The sequence below is a fragment of the Macrobrachium rosenbergii genome, chromosome 55 (assembly GCF_040412425.1).
Source record: "Macrobrachium rosenbergii isolate ZJJX-2024 chromosome 55, ASM4041242v1, whole genome shotgun sequence".
NCBI classification, from domain to species: Eukaryota; Metazoa; Arthropoda; class Malacostraca; order Decapoda; family Palaemonidae; genus Macrobrachium; species Macrobrachium rosenbergii.
This window is the reverse complement of record NC_089795.1, coordinates 47,738,849-47,758,685: the sequence shown is the minus strand read 5'-3', so window position 1 is coordinate 47,758,685 and position 19,837 is coordinate 47,738,849. Positions and strand designations below refer to the sequence as shown.

The window sequence follows — 19,837 nt, the reverse complement described above, 5'->3', positions numbered from 1 at the left end:
GCTGCTAAATGTCTTACAAAAACACACGGATACAGTCATTCTGTATCTCAAACCATGTACAGGCATTTAGTATCAGTTGAATCACTACTGTAAAATGTTAATTGCTTTGAAAATGATCTGTATAAATGTGATATAAAAACAGTTTAAAAATCAGACTGGTGCTCAATTAACATAATGGAGAAGTCAAGGAGATTAGATTATTTATTATCAGCCAAAGCCATGTTTTTTGTTCTGTCAAGGAATCCAGACATTTATTTCCGAAATTTTACGTCAGAAACGAACCAATTTTGAAAAAAAAGAAAAAGGGAAATAATGGAAGATTAGACAGTAAAGAACACCAGCCTTCAAAACTGCATTCTTGATTATCGTCTCTGCTCAACTGTGGTTGCGTTTCTAAAGAAAAAATATTTAAAAGATTATTTAACATATTATTTAAAACAAATTAAAATTCCACCTCTTCCTAATTCTTTACCTTCCCCTTGAAAATAATGTTTAAACACAGTTCAGTTAAGCTGACTTGGTAATAATTTATTTTCGGTTAAAGTCTCCTTCATCAGGACAATAAAATATAACAAAACAATACCACAAATGAAATCCTAATGGCATGAAGGATTATACTTTCAATATATACATCAAATAACAAAATCATCAACGCAAAAATCAAAATCACCTTAGTGATCTTCCTACACGAGAGGAACTCCAGAGGCTATGGCGTCAAAAAAGTAAAAAAAAATAAATAAATAAATAAATAAGAAAATAAAAAAAAAGAGTAAACTGAAGAGTCGAAGGGCTAATAACCAATTTGCAGAAGTTTCAGAGGTCATCTGGAAATTCATCTCTTTCAAGATTGTCGTCGTCGTCAGGGGAACGATGGTGTGGAGGGGCGGGGGAGTGAAAGAAGGGGAAGGGGGTGGGGAAGGAGGGGAAGGGAGTATATTGGACAAAGCTTGATTGAGACATTCTTATTTCCTTATTTTTTCTAAAGGGCCGTTCTCGAGACGCACAGAGAGAGAGAGAGAGAAAAGATAGTGGGCATGGTAGAAAAGGATAATGGATTCAAAAGAAGTCTCGAACCTTGCTAAAAAAAAAAACCTGATATTGACAAAGACATAAATCTGCCGACTTGATGCTGTGTAAAAAAACTGACAGAGAGGGGGTTAAGATGAAGCTAATTATGTTTTTGTTATGAATTTTTTTTTCATTTTCCTTCTCTTTTGGAAGACAGGAAACGAGAAATGCTGGAATCCTGGTAAAAAAGGTTGTTGGGCGGGAGGAAGGGGGGGAGGGAGGCCGATCGGGGTGGGGATGGACCAGAAAAAACATTGACGTGTGTTCGTCACAACGGGCAGAAAATAAGTGGTAATTCTTTATATCCAATATGTACGAAGAAGCAGAGGAAGAAAATCAAAGAGGAGAGAGAGAGAGAGAGAGAGAGAGAGAGAGAGAGAGAGAGAGAGAGAGAGAGAGAGGAATATATAATAGGAAAACGCAAAGAAGGAAACCACCTAAAACATTCAGAGTTGAACCGCACAAACGCAAACAATATATACAGTATACACAACTATTAACATTACACAATGAAGATTAGGATTAATTACATATTACCTTTCCTCCATTGTTTGCAGAGCGTTAGTGACGTATACTATTGAACGTGCAGTAAAGAAATAATCAGGAATAAATGTTACAGCAACTGCTGACATTTCGATCTTTTGTTAATTTCATTCAATTTCATTTTAATTTTCATGCACTCGATAAAATTACAATGACTCTTCTAACTGGCTGTGTGTTATTTCCAGGAACGTGTTATTAGAATATTCACTAACATTATATTATAAACAGAAAATTCTTTCTCTTTTCGTAAATGCTGTTACCTACTCGCAGCATGAAATATAACACAATTACTTTAATTATGAAGTAAATTAAGCCCCTCACCCTAGTTCCCGCTGTGATGTTGTTATTTCACTGTTGTTCACTTTCTGTCCTTTTTTTCTTATTTCTGCTTCTTTTCTCATGGGGATTTTAATTAATCATTTGCTCTTTATTATTTGCTCTCTTCATTTACGGAGATTATGTCGGTTGTAATTCGTTCCTATGCATAACCTCAAACCATTTTTTTTATTTTCTGATTTTCTCTCTCTCTCTTTCTCTTTCACTCCGCTTTATCTCTGTAGGCGGCTTACATAGCTACAATTTGTACATGGCTCAGGAGCCGACTGTTTTCTGTTTTTATTTTCTCTCCATTATTTTACTCAGTCGTGTATGTATGTATACTATATACAGGGTGTTTCGAAATTAGAGACGCCCCCCTCACTCTACAGTATAAACTAAAATTGATATGGACGAAAACAAAAGTAATTCAGAACAGGTATTTATTTAAGTTTCTCTCTGAGTATTTAATATTTTCTGTGGCCTCCATCTGCCTGTACCACAGCCTGCATTCTTGATGGGTGTGATTTCAGCAAAGCACAAAAAAGCTGAGACTCAAACTCCATTTCCCTGAGCACTTCGGTCATCTCTCTGTGCAGGTCGTCGAGGCTTGGTATACCATCATAGTTTACTGTGCGTGCTTCAACACGATCCTTTAAGATAATACCAATGTTTTCACACACATTAAGGTCAGGGGAACTACCTGGAAATTCACGTGACCAGAAGAAATCGATACCACTGTTTCGAAGCAGCTCCTTTGTCTGAAGAGCCTCAAAACATGGTGCCTTATCATGCAAAAATGTGACTTCTTCAACAGATAACACATTTTCAGGGTCTTTGAGGAAAGGAAATACTCCACCAGTAAGCACAGTTTCTCTGAAGTATTAGCCATTCCATGACTGTCCTTTTTCTTTGATGATCCACATTCAGGAAATTTCACAACTTGGCGATAGCGCACGTCATCGCTGATATCCTCCAACTTTGCTGCCCAAATGATGCCATTTTTATGATTTGTCTTCCTGACTGTGTAAATGAAGAATTCATCTGATGCGGCAACATGGAGAAAGTCAGCTTCATCCCAATATTTAAGAAATGAACCACAAAACCATGCACGGTCTTCTCTCTGTTGCCGAGTGATGTTGGGCTTGCTGACAACATGAAATGGCTTGATACCAGATTTTTTCAACTCACGATATACAGCACTATAACTTCCTTTCTTTCTCCTTTTTGTTTCTAGTTCAAGCGCCAATTTATGTAAAGACTTTCTTGGTCTACCCACTGCCTCACCTATGATGTCTTTTGACTCCTGAGAAAGGACTTCAGGCCTTCTAAGATTCTCACTCTTTTTGCAATGACAGTCCTATGGATTTTTTTTCCAGTTTCTTTTAACAAATGATTCATCTCTTTTAATATATTTAGCTATCCAGGAACGTGAAATGAAGGATGCGCCAGCATCCCTGGCCTCTCTGAAGGTTATAGCCCGGATTCGGTCAATCCATCTGATTTCCTTCGAGTCGTTAGCCATGGCTGTATCTAACTCCGTCACTCAATCTGAAAATACAAGAAATGTAAAATGAAAACTAGCTTAATAGAAACTTAAAATAATGTACTTGGAGATAGGCTATAGCAGAAAACTTCATAACTTTCCACTTATCCTGTGGAGAGGGGGCCTCTAATTTCGAAACACCCGGTATATATCTATATACATACATACATACATACATACATACATACATACATATACATATATATATATATATATATATATATATATATATATATATATATATATATATATATATGTGTGTGTGTGTGTGTGTGTGTGTGTGTGTATATGTGTGTGTGTGTATAAGATTTATATCTATAATATATATATGTACATATAAACACACACACACACACACACATATATATATATATATAATATATATATATATATATATATATATATATATATATATATATATATATATATATATATATATATATATATATATATATGGCATTCTCTTTATACCATTCTACGTTACGCTTCCTCCCTTCTTCCTTTTCGAACATCCGATGATAGATGGGAGTCATAAACGAGTAGGTCTCACATCGAACGTTCTTTGATGCTCCTTTTTACGCTTCGATGCCTCTTTTTTTATGATTCCAGCAGCATGGAAATGATTCCTGGTAACGTATCGTTTAGGCAGATCATTCAAATACCACCACAGTTGCTACTACTATGGCTACTAGAGACTGGTGTCCTATTAGCTACTACATCTTTTACTCCTACTAGTGCTGCTGCAAGTATAACACTGAGTCTTCCTGAGGATGTCGTGCAACTGGAATTTCAAAAGTTGAAGCGATGACGCAATGCATCACTACCCTAATACAATTCCCCTTGAATTTTAATAATTTACTTACACTTATATCTATTTATTAGTTTTTTCTTTTTTTCTTCTTTTAGCAAGTGATCTCTTCTTTCTTTCCGTATTTCCCATCACCTTCTCTTACTTCTTTCTAATGAACATCATATTCTTTGGAAGCTTAAATTTCAAGCCAATGGCTCCTGTGGGCTAGTTCCATATGAACAGGGTTAATCTTCTGAGTAATACTTATAATAATAAGTAATAACGATGTGCTATATTAGAATATCTTTGGTGAATATTAACGAAAGGACGGCTAACAAACGGAAATAATAATAGTAGTAGAAGTAGTCTAAAGTTAGAATAATCCAAAACTCTCTAGCTAAAGTAATAAGGAAAAAGTAAAAAAAAAAGGGAGAAAAATTTTCCCTTACACAGAGTTTGGAAATCCCTCGATAAATCTCTCCTATCTAATCCTATGGCGGAGGACAATCAACCGCTCACTTCTTCAGAAGAAGCCCATTAGCTAATGGTTACAGAGAGGATTATAGAGCAAGTGATTACAGCTGCCATTCGTGCTACGAAGGAGCCATTGTTCACATAAACCGCAAAGGCGTCAGGAAGAGGGAGAAATGTGGTATTATGACAAGGAAAAAGAATATTAATTTTACTGTGTGTTTTCTGCGCTGGAGTGTCCTGATTAAGCCACAGGATAGTCATTAATACTATTCCTGGAGTTTTCTGATCTCTCTCTCTCTCTCTCTCTCTCTCTCTCTCTCTCACCTGTTACTTTCCCCGCGTGTTTTCAGAGGTGAATGTTCCAGATTGTTCGTGGCTGAGGAGGGATATTAGGTTTGCTTGTTTCCGTACGTAAATATTCACTATCGTATTTTTCTAAGGTTCTAATGGCTTTCATTAGTGCAGTCAATCTCTCTTTAATAAATTATTACTATTTTCTTTGTTTATTTCTAGAAGGGTAGTACTGTAAAAGAATAGATTTTAACCGACCAAACAATAATCAACCTGATGTGAAAAATACCAATAATACTAAAAATGGGACACGAACTAAATAAAAAAGAAGGGAAATGGAAAATAAAATATAATTAATTGGTTTCCATTGAAGTTAATAATTATAAGGACACATGATTATTCTTTGAAACCAAGTATTGATAGTTACAACAAACATGATTCTTTATTCACGGGTAAACTTTAATGCTAATGAAGACTCATAATACATTCATCGATTGTTAAAAATAATAGCACATTTGTAAAAGTGTTCCAGCTAATTTGTCAACGCGGAAACTGGCGTTACAACAGGCTATTGTCTTCTCATAGTAATTAATAATATATCATTTTAAATAAATCATTATAATCTTACTGAGTAAACAAAATACGAAATCATACGACAATACAGAATATTATTTTTTATTAATCACTCTTAATTTTTTCTAACTGAATTAGGATTTACCGTTAATACAATTACTGGTTTGATGTTGTCGAGGGTTAAAAATGACATGGTACATGTGAATTTTTGACTGCTCTCAATGTTTAATATAAATACGGTAATTATTCAGATTATTTTAATGCCTTGTCAATAATAATAATAATAATAATAATAATAATAATAATAAAAGGAATTTGTTAAGGACGACTCTGGAAAACATCTGCAGGAAGACTTTTGTTAAACTCTAAGGGTTTACCACATTGTGTTTCACTGCCTTCTCTTGTAGGGAAAATAGACTACTACTGTTAATGCAAATATGAAAATTGGCCAATTATTGTGTAATATTAACGTGGAAGAGAAAAGAATTATAAGGAAAATTGAGAAAACTCAATGTGAAATTAACTCAAATGACGCAGTTATCCTATTTAACAGGACTTGCTTAAGAGAGGGTCTACTTCCTTCTTAATAATAATAATAATAATAATAATAATAATAATAATAATAATAATAATAATAAAATTTTCAGTAAGAGACTGATATCAAGAGGAGCTCACAACACATTTAAATCTTGCATGAAGGATCATTTTTCTTGTCGTTTGGAAAGATAAGGTTATTTTTGTCTTGCCGTCCATCCACAAACAAGTGTGTACATTCACAAGCGTACACGGACTCACAAATCACTAAAATGTGGAGGTTTAGACCTGAAAGTATTTAGTGTTAAGGTAACCCTAGCGTATGTAAACTTATTTTCTCTCTCTCTCTCTCTCTCTCTCTCTCTCTCTCTCTCTCGCGCACACACAAACACACACACACATATAACCACAAAACCCACAAAGCTCATATTTTTATGCGGTACATTTATAAACGTAACATTTAATTGTCGATTCGTATTACAGAAATGATAAACCTAAATAACCAGTGGTATACATTTCACGAACGGAAAACCAATCATATTCATACTTAATGCAACCAATATATCATTCTTTGTCACGACAAAGGCCAAGATCTACTCGTTTCCTATCAAGTTACGTAACAAAGGACTACATAAATCAGCATTTGATTTCCCATAAGGGAACGTCTAAGATTCTCAGCTTCAAAGCCTCTTTTTTATCTGTGAAACGAAAGAAAAAGGGAAGACCTTGAACAAGCTTCACAACAAGGCATCCTTACTCTAAATGGATCTGTCATTTGAGCGTCTTAGGTTGTGTTACGTAACAGTGGGTATGTTCTCTCTCTTCCCTAGTCTCTTATCCCCACCCCCCCTCCGACTCCCTTCTTTGTCTCTCTAACAGAACGATTCGTGGAGCTAAGAACTGAACAGCTGCACCAACTAAGAGAGTTTCGAATGTTGAGAAAAGACGACTGAGGAGAAACAGAGAATTACAATTAATATTTTTTTCTCTCTCTTGCGACTCGAAGCCTTTAATCTTCTCTTTGTGTAATAGTGTGTGTATGTGTGTGGGGGGGGGGGTGTTTCTCCTTCTAGCCCGGAAGGAAAGTAAAAGTACAAATTAAAAGGTGAGAAATTAAATTCCATTTGCGAGATCTCGTGTGTTTACAGAGTAACCCCTTTCCTCTCCAGGCTTGCCATCGTGTTTCTAAGGGTTTCTCCAACGTTATTTCCTTCCAACAAACGTTTAGTGGTCGGTACCTCATTCCTCCCCGAATTATGTAGGTTGCATCACATCTCTTCCTACTCCCACGCGCCCCCCCCACTCATTCTCCCCCTCCCTCTTCCCATCTTATTTTTCTTCTGTCTGTTTTCCCCCATTCCAACGGAGGAAGTGCGTTCGTTCCCACCTTCATACGTGTCAGCCTTTTTTTAATTTTTCGGTTGAGAAAAACAGGAAACGTTATTTCTCGCGAAATGTCGTTTCTTAGAAAGAAAAGTTTCTCAGCGGGAGGCAGTTTCTTTTAGGAAAGTAATTTTGTTCGTTTTTGTATTTTTCTAGAAATCCCTGTTAGTGTAACTATTTAAGTTAGAGAGAAAAAGAGCTTCCACTCAGGAACAAGCTCTTATGCTTTTAGAAATGCTTCTATATACTAACCGTTTTCTTGATCGAATATATTTTTACTGGTGAAAACATTTAGTTTACTGAAAAAAATTAATCCAAGATATGTATACATATAAATGCATCCATACATACATACATACATACATACATACATACATACATATGTATATATATATGTGTGTGTGATTATATATATATATATATATATATATATATATATATATATATATATATATATATATATATATATACACATCTGTTTTATCGATTGACTGATGTCTTACTGATATCAAGTAAATAACTGCATAAAAATATTAGCGAATGAAAACATGTGCATGCAATAACATCGAACATAATACAGCCGGACCCCACGAACCTACACCGACCCCAAACGCCGTGTTTACCCGTTCCCAATATCAATAAAATGCATCAAAAGAAAATGAAAAGTGAAAATAGGAATCTGTGCTTCCATCAGCGCCATTTTCCCAAGAGCTGACTCTAAAATTGCGCCGGAGTTCGATTAATTCCAGTTGCAAAATGGATATGCGGTGCGAAATGGAATCAACAAATCCGATTTTCTTGGGACTGCTTGCTTGCTCTAGCCTGCGTCGTTCTGAAGTATTTCGGTGGTCCTTTTTATATTATTCATGCAACAACTACTACTACTACTACTATGTTGTCAAGCCAGTTTTAGCAACCATAAATCAATCAACCAACTACTATTACTACTACTTTGTCAATAATATTACGATTCTTATTGTAAAAGGTCATTCTAAAACCATGAACAGTTAATAAAAATCTAAAATTATCTCTAACAAGTGCTGAGCAGAAGGTATTGAAATTTTATTGCAAACGATGGATCTCTGAATTTTCTTGAAATAAAGTAAATCACGTGGAACTGAATGCATAACACTAACTTAAATAAAACAGGACTTTAAAGCTAGGATTAATAGGTGTATTGAATATCACTGGTTCTCAGAATTTTCTTCCAGTAAAGCGAATTTTCACACACTAAATTCCGTGACAATGAATACGTTATTCCAACGCGGAACACAGCTTGGATTTAAGACTATGAAACTAATTCTTGAAACTGGACCTTGGTTATCTACGTTTGTTCATTTTATTGCCTGCGTGGCTGTCTCGTTAAATCTAAATAAAAAATACTGATAGGTTTCCTGTTAAATGTTACGAACGTGATAAGTTTTTTCTGAGCCAGCTGTGAATCCAGAATTTTATCTAAGCTATTCTTTTCTGAGGGTAAGTGTAAAGGCCGAGAAAGAGAGAGAGGGAGAGAGAGAGGAATATGCCTGAGTTGGGGTTTGGCCACAGGTCGAGATTAATTCCTACACAAGTGCTACTTTCTTTTTCCTCTAAGTCTTTGAGCTGCATGGAAAGATCATGCACTGCCCTCTGCAACGAAGGAGTGCAATGAAATATTAACAATTTCACCAGTAACAGTGAAATGGCATAGGTTGGCGCTGATATGCCAACTGTAACTTGCTTTGCGAAGTGCAATCATTCTGTATAGCGAATATACACCAGACCACAGGCAACTTTCGAAATTCCGTGGGAGTTCGTGACTGGATTTGTTGGGAAATTGAGTCGAGGTTTGGCGAAAGTATGAGACGGGATTTGGAAAGAGACTGTGTCGATATTTGGAGGGAATTTGAGCTAAGCTAAAACAAGAAATTCTTGTTTATTACTTTTTTTACTGATAAATATGCGCTCTCTGTGTTGCTAGTTTGCTTCCATAGCTAATAATGAACTGATCTTTTGATGCATCAGGTAACCGCCCATGAAATTGCAGTGTAGAAGAGAACAGTAATCTCTTAGAATAAATAAATTTAAAATGAGATAAATAAATATATAAAGAATATATTAATAAGTTAACAGTTTTGGAATGGTATACGCTAAATAAACAAGTAAAAAATCGAGTTTTCTGTACATCGTATAATCAAGGTGGTCTCAGTATAATGTTGTATGAGCCGCGGGCCATGAAACGTGAATCACGGCCCTGTGGTGGCCTGTACTATGTCTTTGCCAGATTCACGACTATGGCTAACTTTAACCTTAAATAAAATAAAAACTGCTGAGGCTAGACGGCTGCAATTTGGTATGTCTGATGATTGGGGGAGGGATGATCCACATACCAATTTGCAGCCCTCTACCCTCAGTAGTTATTGAGATCTGAGGGCGGACGGACAGACAAAGCCGGCACAAAAGTTTTCTTTTACAGAATTCTTAAAATGAATCGCAATGTCTGAAATTATCTATGCACGAACAAAGGATTCTGAAGACCAATTATTCATGAGAACAGAGTTAGCCTAAAAGCCAGTTACACTTCGAGAATATCAAACCCCTTCCAGGTCCAGTGATATGGAGAGATCAAAGACATAAATGAGAGAGCCGAATTTCGGCAAACGGCATCGGGGGACTTGACATAAAACCAGAAAATCCCATTTTTACGTTCGATGGGATGTTTAGCGAATCAGAATTCTCTCTCGAAACCTTGTTAGAACGGGACGATAAAGATAGCGGAAAATTCCTTTCAGTCTTCAGGTTGCCCTTTTTCTCGAAAAACTCAGAAATTGGTTGAAAACTTTTTTTTTTTGGTCTAATAAAGCCGATGAAAGCTCAAGGAATTCTATCCATAATTAACATAATTCATTTGGAAATTCTGTCAAATCATGCAGACATTTTGAAAATTTTTAAAATATCATGCAAACATTTACAAAATATTTAAAATATCATGAAGACGTTTTAAACATATTTAAAATATCATGTAGATGTTTTGAAAATATTTATAATATCATGCAGACTTTCCGAAATATTCAAAATAAAATGCGCACGCTTTGGAAATATGTAAAATACCTTGCAGACTTTATGGGAATATATAAAATACTAAAATTTGCTCAGGCGCAAGAAACGTTATCTACTTTAACAAAATTCCCAGTTCCTTTACTCTTGGTAACTTAATTCTTTAATGCCGATATGAAATGCATAAAATCGAGGCATCGAGTTTCATTATATTAGGCACTGATAAAGCAGAAAGAGAATTTTGTACTAATGGGAGTTCGACTAGAGAGAGAGAGAGAGAGAGAGAGAGAGAGAGAGAGAGAGAGAGAGAGAGAGAGAGAGAACTTTAACAAAACAAACGAACGAAGAAAAAAAGAAGAGAGGATGATAGTGAAATGGAATGCGAACGCGCGCGCGCGCGTGTGTGTGTGTGTGTGTGTGTGTGTGTGTGTGTGTGAGAGAGAGAGAGAGAGGGGGGGGGGTGTTTCCGCCTCCTTGGCTAAGCAGACATCGACTGAGTCATGCGTGAATGATCAGATAACAGATAAGTACACAAGAGTCAAGATATTATCACAGATTTTTGCAGGATAAACCTCAACGAATCTTGGGTTTGGAGAATCTGTTAAAAGATTATATATAAGTGAAAATAATAAAAAAAGGAATAAGGTTGACTTAAATCAAGTTTTAATAATGCTATTCTTGTCACAGACTAAAGTTAATAATTTTGAAATTATCTGTTTTGTGTTATAAAAGATTTTTGTTTTGGTGTTATGTCCTCAACAAAGTTGCTGAACGTGCGAAAAGTGGAAGGCATTAAATTATACGTTTGCACTCGCTAGGCCCGAGTTCGAGCCTGCGGCCGGCTAATGAAGAATTAGAGGAATTTATTTCTGGTGATAGAAATTCACTTCTCGCTATAATGTGGCTTGGATTCCTATAAGCTAGGTTCGTTGCTGAGCAACCAATTGGTTCTTAGCCACGATTCTAAAGGCCAGCCCTTTCTAGAGAGCTGTTAATCAGCTCAGTGGTCTGGTAAAACTAGGGTATACTTAACTTTGTACAATACAGATAGGGTAAGAGGGATACAATGGACAAGAAACGTTGCTTGGTAATGAAACAATGGATAACATCTTGCAGAATGGATTGGCTTCATTTTTATTAATAGGAAGTAATTGGTTGAAATGAAAAAATTAAATACGTGAAGATCAAAGTTTTGAGAACAAACAACGAGAGAGAGAGAGAGAGAGAGAGAGAGAGAGAGAGAGAGAGAGAGAGAGAGAGAGAGTTAACTGTTGGAAAAAGCCGAAAGCGATAACTGGCGAAGTTAATTCAAAAGAAGAGCGCATTGCTCTGCATAGTATTTAGAGGTATTCACAGCAATAAGATATTAACTGAAATGCATGAAGATGCCACGAAGCTGGAATGAGATTCAATAATTTAGTTGACTGCAATAATGAAGACAGAAATTTCGATAAAAAAATTTTATCTACAAAAGCAACTAGTTTCTAAAAAAACGAGAGAAATAACGATGAAAAAGAGAAATATCTCACCACCGAAGCGGGAAAAACCCCCAAAACGTTTACACCTTGAAGAAATATTAGCAGGAAAAAAAGTGCGTGCCGAAGAAAAATTTGCATTTTGTGAAAGGGAATAGAGGAGACCAGAGGGATGGAACTGGTGCAGAATGAGCATTTGTAAAGGAAATTGGAAGACAAGGGGGGAAATATAGTCATGTTTTTGAGGATACGATGTCGTCATAGAAATTTTGTTATTTTATCTAATTATTGATGAAGGCTAATTAAAACCAGCGAACCCAACTTGGGATTAAGCTGAGAAGAAGATGATGACTCAATATCATGACAGATATTTTGTTAGTTTATCTAACTGTTGATAAAAGTTCACTAAAAACACAGAACCCGACTAAGGATTAAGCTGTGAACGATGAACTTTATCTTCGCAGAAAGACACGAGAAAAGTGTGAAAAAACCATGATAAAACAAACTCATTAAAAACAGCGACCTGGACTAGGGATTAAGCTGAGAAAATGAAGAAGAAAAAGAATGATTGAAAACCAGATAGTGAATGATGTACTGAACAAAAAGTATAAGAGGGACAGAATATAAAGAATGGAAAAAATATAGAACATATATTACGAAAAGCAGGTGAGAAGGATGAATGGAGATAATGCGCAAAGTTGGAGAAAGGGAAAAAAAGACTTCAGTCCTGATAAAGAACAGTATAGTTAATTAACAATTCCAAACTAAACGCTCAAAGAACTTTTAAAAGTTGCGAAGATTATCCTTGAATTCATCGCAAGGTCGGCTTACGAAAATTCATGTAAAGAATAAACAATTCTGGAGAGTTTTTAAAGGATTTGAGAGTAATTACAAAAATCAGAGAGAAGAGGCTTGGAGAAATTCCCCGAAAATAACTGGATAATTCAGAATGAAAGAGAAATATAAGAAAAGAGAGACCTTTTGGTGGTAGCTAATAAAGTCTTCTTGGTAAAAAATAAATGTCCGCACGCACACAGAAGTTGAAAGACTGCATTATTTCACGGCATTAGTGAAAGTTCTGAAGGAGTAATATTTCATAGGTGAGAAACGCCTCTGAATGTCCAAGAAGAGAGAAAAGTTGACTTCCGCATTAGGAATTTTAAATTTGATTCGTGGCTTCCAAGATTTAATATATATATATATATATATATATATATATATATATATATATATATATATATATATATATATATATATATATATATATATATATATATATATAATGATAAATTTCTGACTCACTCACGTCAGGATCGAACCCAGGTCTTTCAACTGAGGGCAAGGGCGGTACCAACTGAACCGCACAGGTAATACAAGGAAGTTGGAACCTAAGTACCACTGTACCTAAGGCTTTTACCTGGGCAGGCTAACTGCCTAGCATACCAGTGAGTTTTACCAAACTTCCGACCCAGCATTGACCCAACTGACAGCTTTTCATTCGAATTATCCCTTCTTAGTAAATATTACAGATGTAATCAACACACAATCACGTGTGGAACAGAAATAAATATCTGACCCAAATCGGGATCGAACCCAGGTCTCAATCGGTATTAAACAATGAACCTTCAGTTTCAGTTCACACTTACACAGGATCCTTCTAGCATATAATTCATGCTAACATACGATGAATGTGCATTCATCTCAACGACAAATTCAAAGAATTACAGGGCGTTTCGAAATTAGAGCCCCCACCACCCCACCTACAGCATAAACTAAAAATTGATATGGACAAAACAAAAGTAATTCAGAACAGGTATTTATTTAGAATTTCTCTGAGTATTTAATATTTTGTGTGAACTCCATCTGCCTGTAGACAGCCTGCATTCTTGATGGGTATGATTTCAGCAAAGCAAAAAGCTGAGACTCAAAACCATTTTAAGCACTTCGGTCACCTCTTTTGCAGGTCGTCGAGGCTTGTATACCATCATAGTTCACTGTGCGTGCTTCAACACGATCCTTTAAGATACTACCAATGTTTTCACACACATTAAGGTCAGGGGAGCAACCTGAAATTCACTTGACAAGAAGAAATCGATACCACTGTTTAAGCAGCTCCTGTGTCTGAAGAGCATTGAAACATGGTGCCTTATCATGCAAAAATGTGTCTTCTTCAACGAGATAACACATTTTCAGGATCTTTAGTGAAAGGAAATACTCCACCATTAACAAGTTTCTCCAAAGTATTCGCCATTCCATGACTGTCCTTTTTCTTTGCTGATCCACATTAACCATTTGGCTGTGAAACAGAGAAAAATTCCCAAACATTCAGGAAATTTCACAACTTGGCGATAGTGCACGTCATCGCTGATATCATCCAACTTTGTAGCCCAAATTATGCCATTTTTATGGTTTGGCTTCCTGACTGTGTAAATAAAGAATTCATCTGATGGAGAAAGTCAGCTTCATCCCAATCTTTAAGAAATGAACCACAAAACCATGCACGGTCTTCTCTCTGTTGCTGAGTGATGTTGGGCTTGCTCCCTAACATGAAATGGCTTGATTCAGATTTTTCAACTTCATTATACAGCACTATAACTTCTTTCTTTCCCCTTTTTGTTTCTAGTTCAAGCGCCAATTTACATAAAGACTTTCTTGGTCTACCCACCGCCTCAGCTATGTTGTCTTTTGACCTTTTGAGAAAGGACTTCAGGCCTTCCAAGATTCTCACTCTTTTTGCGATGACAGTCATATGGATTTTTGTTCCAGTTTCTTTTAACAATAGATTCATCTCTTTTAATGTATTTTGCTATCCAGGAACGTGAAATAAAGGATGCGCCAGCATCCTTGGCCCTCTGAATCATTTATAGATTCGGGTCAATCCATCTGAATCTGAGTCGTTAGCCATGGCTGTATCTAACTCTGTCACTCAGTCTGAAAATACAAGAAATGTAAATGAAAAATAGCTTAATAGAAACTTAAAATAATGTACTTGAGATAGGCTATAGCAGAAAACTTCATAACTTACCATTTGTTCTGTGGAGAGGGGGGGGGGGCTCCAATTTCGAAACACCCGGTACTTTCATTTACGTAACTGTACTTCACTTTTTCTGCAGATTTTAAAATTTTTAAATGTGTGAACTTATCCGAACTGGAGATGGAGATGACTATTAAATGTAACACTCAAGGGGGCCCAGATAAGCGTGAAAACGATGTTAAAATTCAAGGTCCGTGCGTGTTACGTACTAATGTCTTAACTACATGAATAACCTGATTACATCAGAAACTGGCCGGCTTGTTAACAATCACTGCAGGATTGTAGAATTAATTTCGTAGTACCCAACCTGGTTTCATAACGATAAATCTGTTTTCGCAATGCAGAAAGGTGCAACAAATAAAATTACAGATTTAAACATTTTAAGTATCGTACTCAAATGAGTACCTTCCAAACCCAATAGAACGTATAAGAATAAATGTCAAGTAATTGCGTATGATGCAAGAAATAGAATCACAGAAATTAAAACCCAAGAACAAGCACCCTCACTTAATTTATTGCCTTTCGTAAACCCGAAAGAAAAGAATGAGTTTTATATGAACTAAGGCCTTATCAGTTCCTAATCATTTTTCCCGGAAGGCTAACAGAGCCTTGATGGCCTGTGTAGCAGGCTATTACTTTAAGTTAACGAGCTTTTTCTAACCATTAATCATATTTATCAACCGTTTATGTCTGATCCAACACACCCTATTTGATAATTTCCTTTTCATAACAGGTTCACGTTCTACAGTCTTGGTCCCCAATAATCTGTTACAAGCGTTGTATCTGCGATATAGGGTAATATATTCGCACCGGAATGATTGACAATGTAAAACCAATTAATTTACACTAATATATTACAATGTTGTTGTCTGATGGTTTATCATGTGTGATTAAACAAAACACATTATGATTCGAGTTTATTCAGTTATAAATGATTTAAAGATGAAGACTGACTCCAAGATTGACAGAAAAAATAAAATGTATAGTGTATCAGAAAACTTGCTTTCACGCCCCTGCGAATGAATATTTCTAAACTTCAAAATCAGTCCATGTCACATCACTACGCAGAAGTCACACTTTTCATAAAAAGAAAGTGAAAATTTACATTATTTGTCGGTAAAGACGGAAAATTTATCTTTTGAATACATAGGTATGCTTGAACACAGGATCCCATAAAGGCAGAAAAAAGCCTATTCCGACAAAGCCAGTAGTATGGGCTTCGGATATTGCCTCCGCTTGTTAACAATCCTGCAGGATTGTAGAATATATATATATATATATATATATATATATATATATATAATTAAAGATAAATATATATATCAATATAGATATTGGATGCGTATCAAGTACCTGGTTATTACATAACTAATTTCAAGATTCAAAAATATCCTCACTTCAGCCAGATACCTGAACTCTCATAACATTAATTGTTACGACTGAATACTCTAAATTAAAGTGATCCTTAAGAAAAACTTATTTATCAATCACTTGAAAAATCAAACTAAGTTCATCAGAACATGTGAGGTATCAAAAATTAAACTAGAAATCTTATTGAGTAAAAGGGCATCACTCCATCAAAAACTCTAACTGTTTCCCTGGTCTTAATACTTTAGCAAAACTAAAAGAACAAAAATTTTATCACTTTGCCTTTCACTAATCAATCCTATTCACTGGTGATCTAAATGAAACACTGATTTTCTAAAAATGTTAAATAAAAAATTTATTCAGATTCAAAGTTTATAACTAGAATTCACAATTAATTAGAATTCACAATCTGAAAAATTACTATTAGTTTATCAAAACGTCAATGTTTGAATTAAATCCATGAAACAAAACTAATTCGATAACTTTATCAGGATTTTAAATTAATCAGCAAAATTTAAACTATCAAGAATTATTCAAGTTTGGTCAGAAATCTCAGTAAATGTTGCATGCAATGTTAAATATCTGCAATGTTAAATTAATATGCAATGTTAAATTACAAGAATATTTACAATGCTATGTAAATAAATGTTACATCACAAACATAAAAAATGTGAAAATATACTACAAAACACACAAAAATACACATAAGATTTATCAATAATGATTTCATTAAACAAAACACTAATTATCATACCACAGCTTATTAACTTATCATACCATGGTATCAATAAGTAAGATCATCATTACCTTAAGATTGACAGAAACCTCTGTAAAATGTTAAAGTGTATCAGAAAAATGGCTTTTTAACACCCCTTGGAATAAATACTTTCTGAACATTAGATCTCAAAAGTCCATGTTAAAATCACCACAAAAATTAGTTAAGTCACACTTTTAATAAAAAGAGAAAGAAAAAAGAGATTATTTGTCAGTAAGACGGAAAAATTATCTGGTTTGAATACATAAGTATCTTAAACACAGGATCCTGTAAACGTGAAACAAGTCTGATGTCATTAAAGCCATTTTGGGTATCGGATACAAAAGTGCCTAGAAGCTCTGTTCTCCTGTCACAAGTCCGTTTTGGGTGCGAGAGACAATGGAGAAGTTTAGAAGAAAGTTACGTCATCCCAGCAAAACGTATTTAACGCAATCTTACAAAAACATGATATATATATATATATATGTATTATTTATCTCCATATGGCATACGTGACTCGAACAACGCATGTAACATGAAATAGTATGAAGCCCGTATGGGAAATCGGCGTTTGTTTTCAATTCTGTCATCGCTAATTTTTGGGAATATCCTCGATAACTGATGACAACTGAAATGAAATTTTATGGATAAATGGATCGGTTGCATACTACGGTTTACGATCGAGACCAAGATATTCGATCCATTTATACTATTAAAATTGTATTAATAATTCTAAATTACGGGATATTATCATTAGTACTTTTGAGATCTGATATGAAACTAAATTTGATAGCTTCAACAATCATTATCATTAACATCACGGCGTGATAAAAAAAAATATGTCAAAAATGCCCCTTAACTTTACAAGGCAATATCTTCAAAATATTTATAAATGTCGTTTTGTCACTACAATATCCCGAAAGATCCATCACCGAAGAAGTTTTTAAGAATGGATCGGTACCGTCAGGTCCATTAAGTAGCGAATTGGATATTAAATTACATTTGTATCTCATAATTGCAAAAGTGACCAGTAGATTCTATATATATATATATATATATATATATATATATATATATATATATATATATATATATATATATATATATATATATATATATATAAATATGGAGAGAAAAAGTAACATGTAATTAATTTTAGGACATCAAATACAAAGAAACTGTAACACGGAAAATGCAGAGGAAAACGCAACATTTTTCTACCATTTTTGCACTTCAAGACCGAAGATAAAGTAAAGAAAGTTCTGAAACTTTCCACGCGTGAAACTCCATTGTCAAAAGTTAATCCAGAGAAGAACTGTGTTTCAGAACATCCATCTCTGAGGAAACAACTCCATTGCAACCCACTGCATTCGTACAACTCCCAGCACCTTCAATTCATAGGGCAACGGAGACAAATTTCGTCCATTTACCGAATCAATCTTTGTTTACAAAAACTGTCACTGAAGTCTACGGACATTGAACACCCGATTTCACCACAAGTGTTTATCTGAGTCTGGAAATATAATTACACTATCAACTTTTCTTTCACTATGAGTATTTCTTTATTAATTTATTTAACGAGATGCAAATATATAATACAGAAAATTCAATTATTACTAAGAATCATAATTAAAACAAGGACATACAAAAATTCTTTGTATTTATGAAAATTCTTTCGAAAAACCATGACGCCTCCGCATCATTTAGAATCTAAAATGAAACTTAAAATCGTTGCTCATAGCTCACATAAAATCTTCTCTAATATTATTATTATTGTTATCATTATTACTATTAGAACAATCCAAGAAGTTGTGAAGCAACATAGAAGGGATAGAAGCTCAGCTTTAAAGGACTCAAAGAGAAATAACATATCCACCACATTTGTTCATAAATTATAACGAATCTCTCTCTCTCTCTCTCTCTCTCTCTCTCTCTCTCTCTCTCTCTCTCTCTTCTCTCTCCATTTCATTTTTTTACTGTTAGAAACTATCCCACAGACAAAATACCACAAAATTTTAAAACGTAATAAAATTAACATTTGAAATATCATTGTGCCAACACCTTCGTCGTATTCCTGATTAAGAGGTAGATTCCGAGAGATGTGGTTATGTTCAAAATCATACCTTATAAGCCGATGCCTAATAACTAACACCAGAGATCCCATGAGCCACAATATTTATGACCAGAAGAGAATGGAAGTGGGAGGTTCGACCCGTGGAGTAAAAGAAGGAGTCTTTAGAAGACGTCATAATAGATCACGTCTCCTGACCCAACCTCTGACAGATATTTTTACAAAGGACGCCTGTGAGAGGAAGAGTTTGCAGCCAGAAGGCATTCAGGGAGAGCTTGGCTTGGCTAACTGGAAAAAGGAATGCACCTTTATCGTCCAAAATGACGGTATTATAAGTGTTCAGACAGCCAGGCGCAACCGTAAGGACGTCACGTATTCCGGAAAAAGGTTGGATTATGATACCTTCATTCTGCACAATTATACGAATTTGATTTATGAAATTTAGATCCAAAAAATAAAGGAGTACAAGAAGTGTCTAAAGTTGCAATTGGGAGAAAACCCCCACAGTTGCACTAAGAAGTAACACTGAGGTGTTGGATGGCAAGGTTGAACAAAGGAAGCGGGGATGGAGGCAAAGGAAAG

General features: G+C 35.1%; 1 long non-coding RNA gene across 2 annotated transcripts in view; it reads right to left on the bottom strand.

The window, feature by feature from the left end:
• The window catches only part of LOC136835210 (uncharacterized), a 429,151-nt gene extending 410,431 nt beyond the window's left edge, over positions 1–18,720 (bottom strand). The window contains exon 1 of one of the 2 annotated variants that reach the window (XR_010852051.1): positions 18,615–18,720. This is a non-coding gene — a long non-coding RNA (uncharacterized lncRNA). The remainder of the gene's footprint in view (positions 1–18,614) is intronic. The other variant, XR_010852048.1, reaches the window with a different exon arrangement.
• Positions 18,721–19,837: the final 1,117 nt, after the last annotated feature.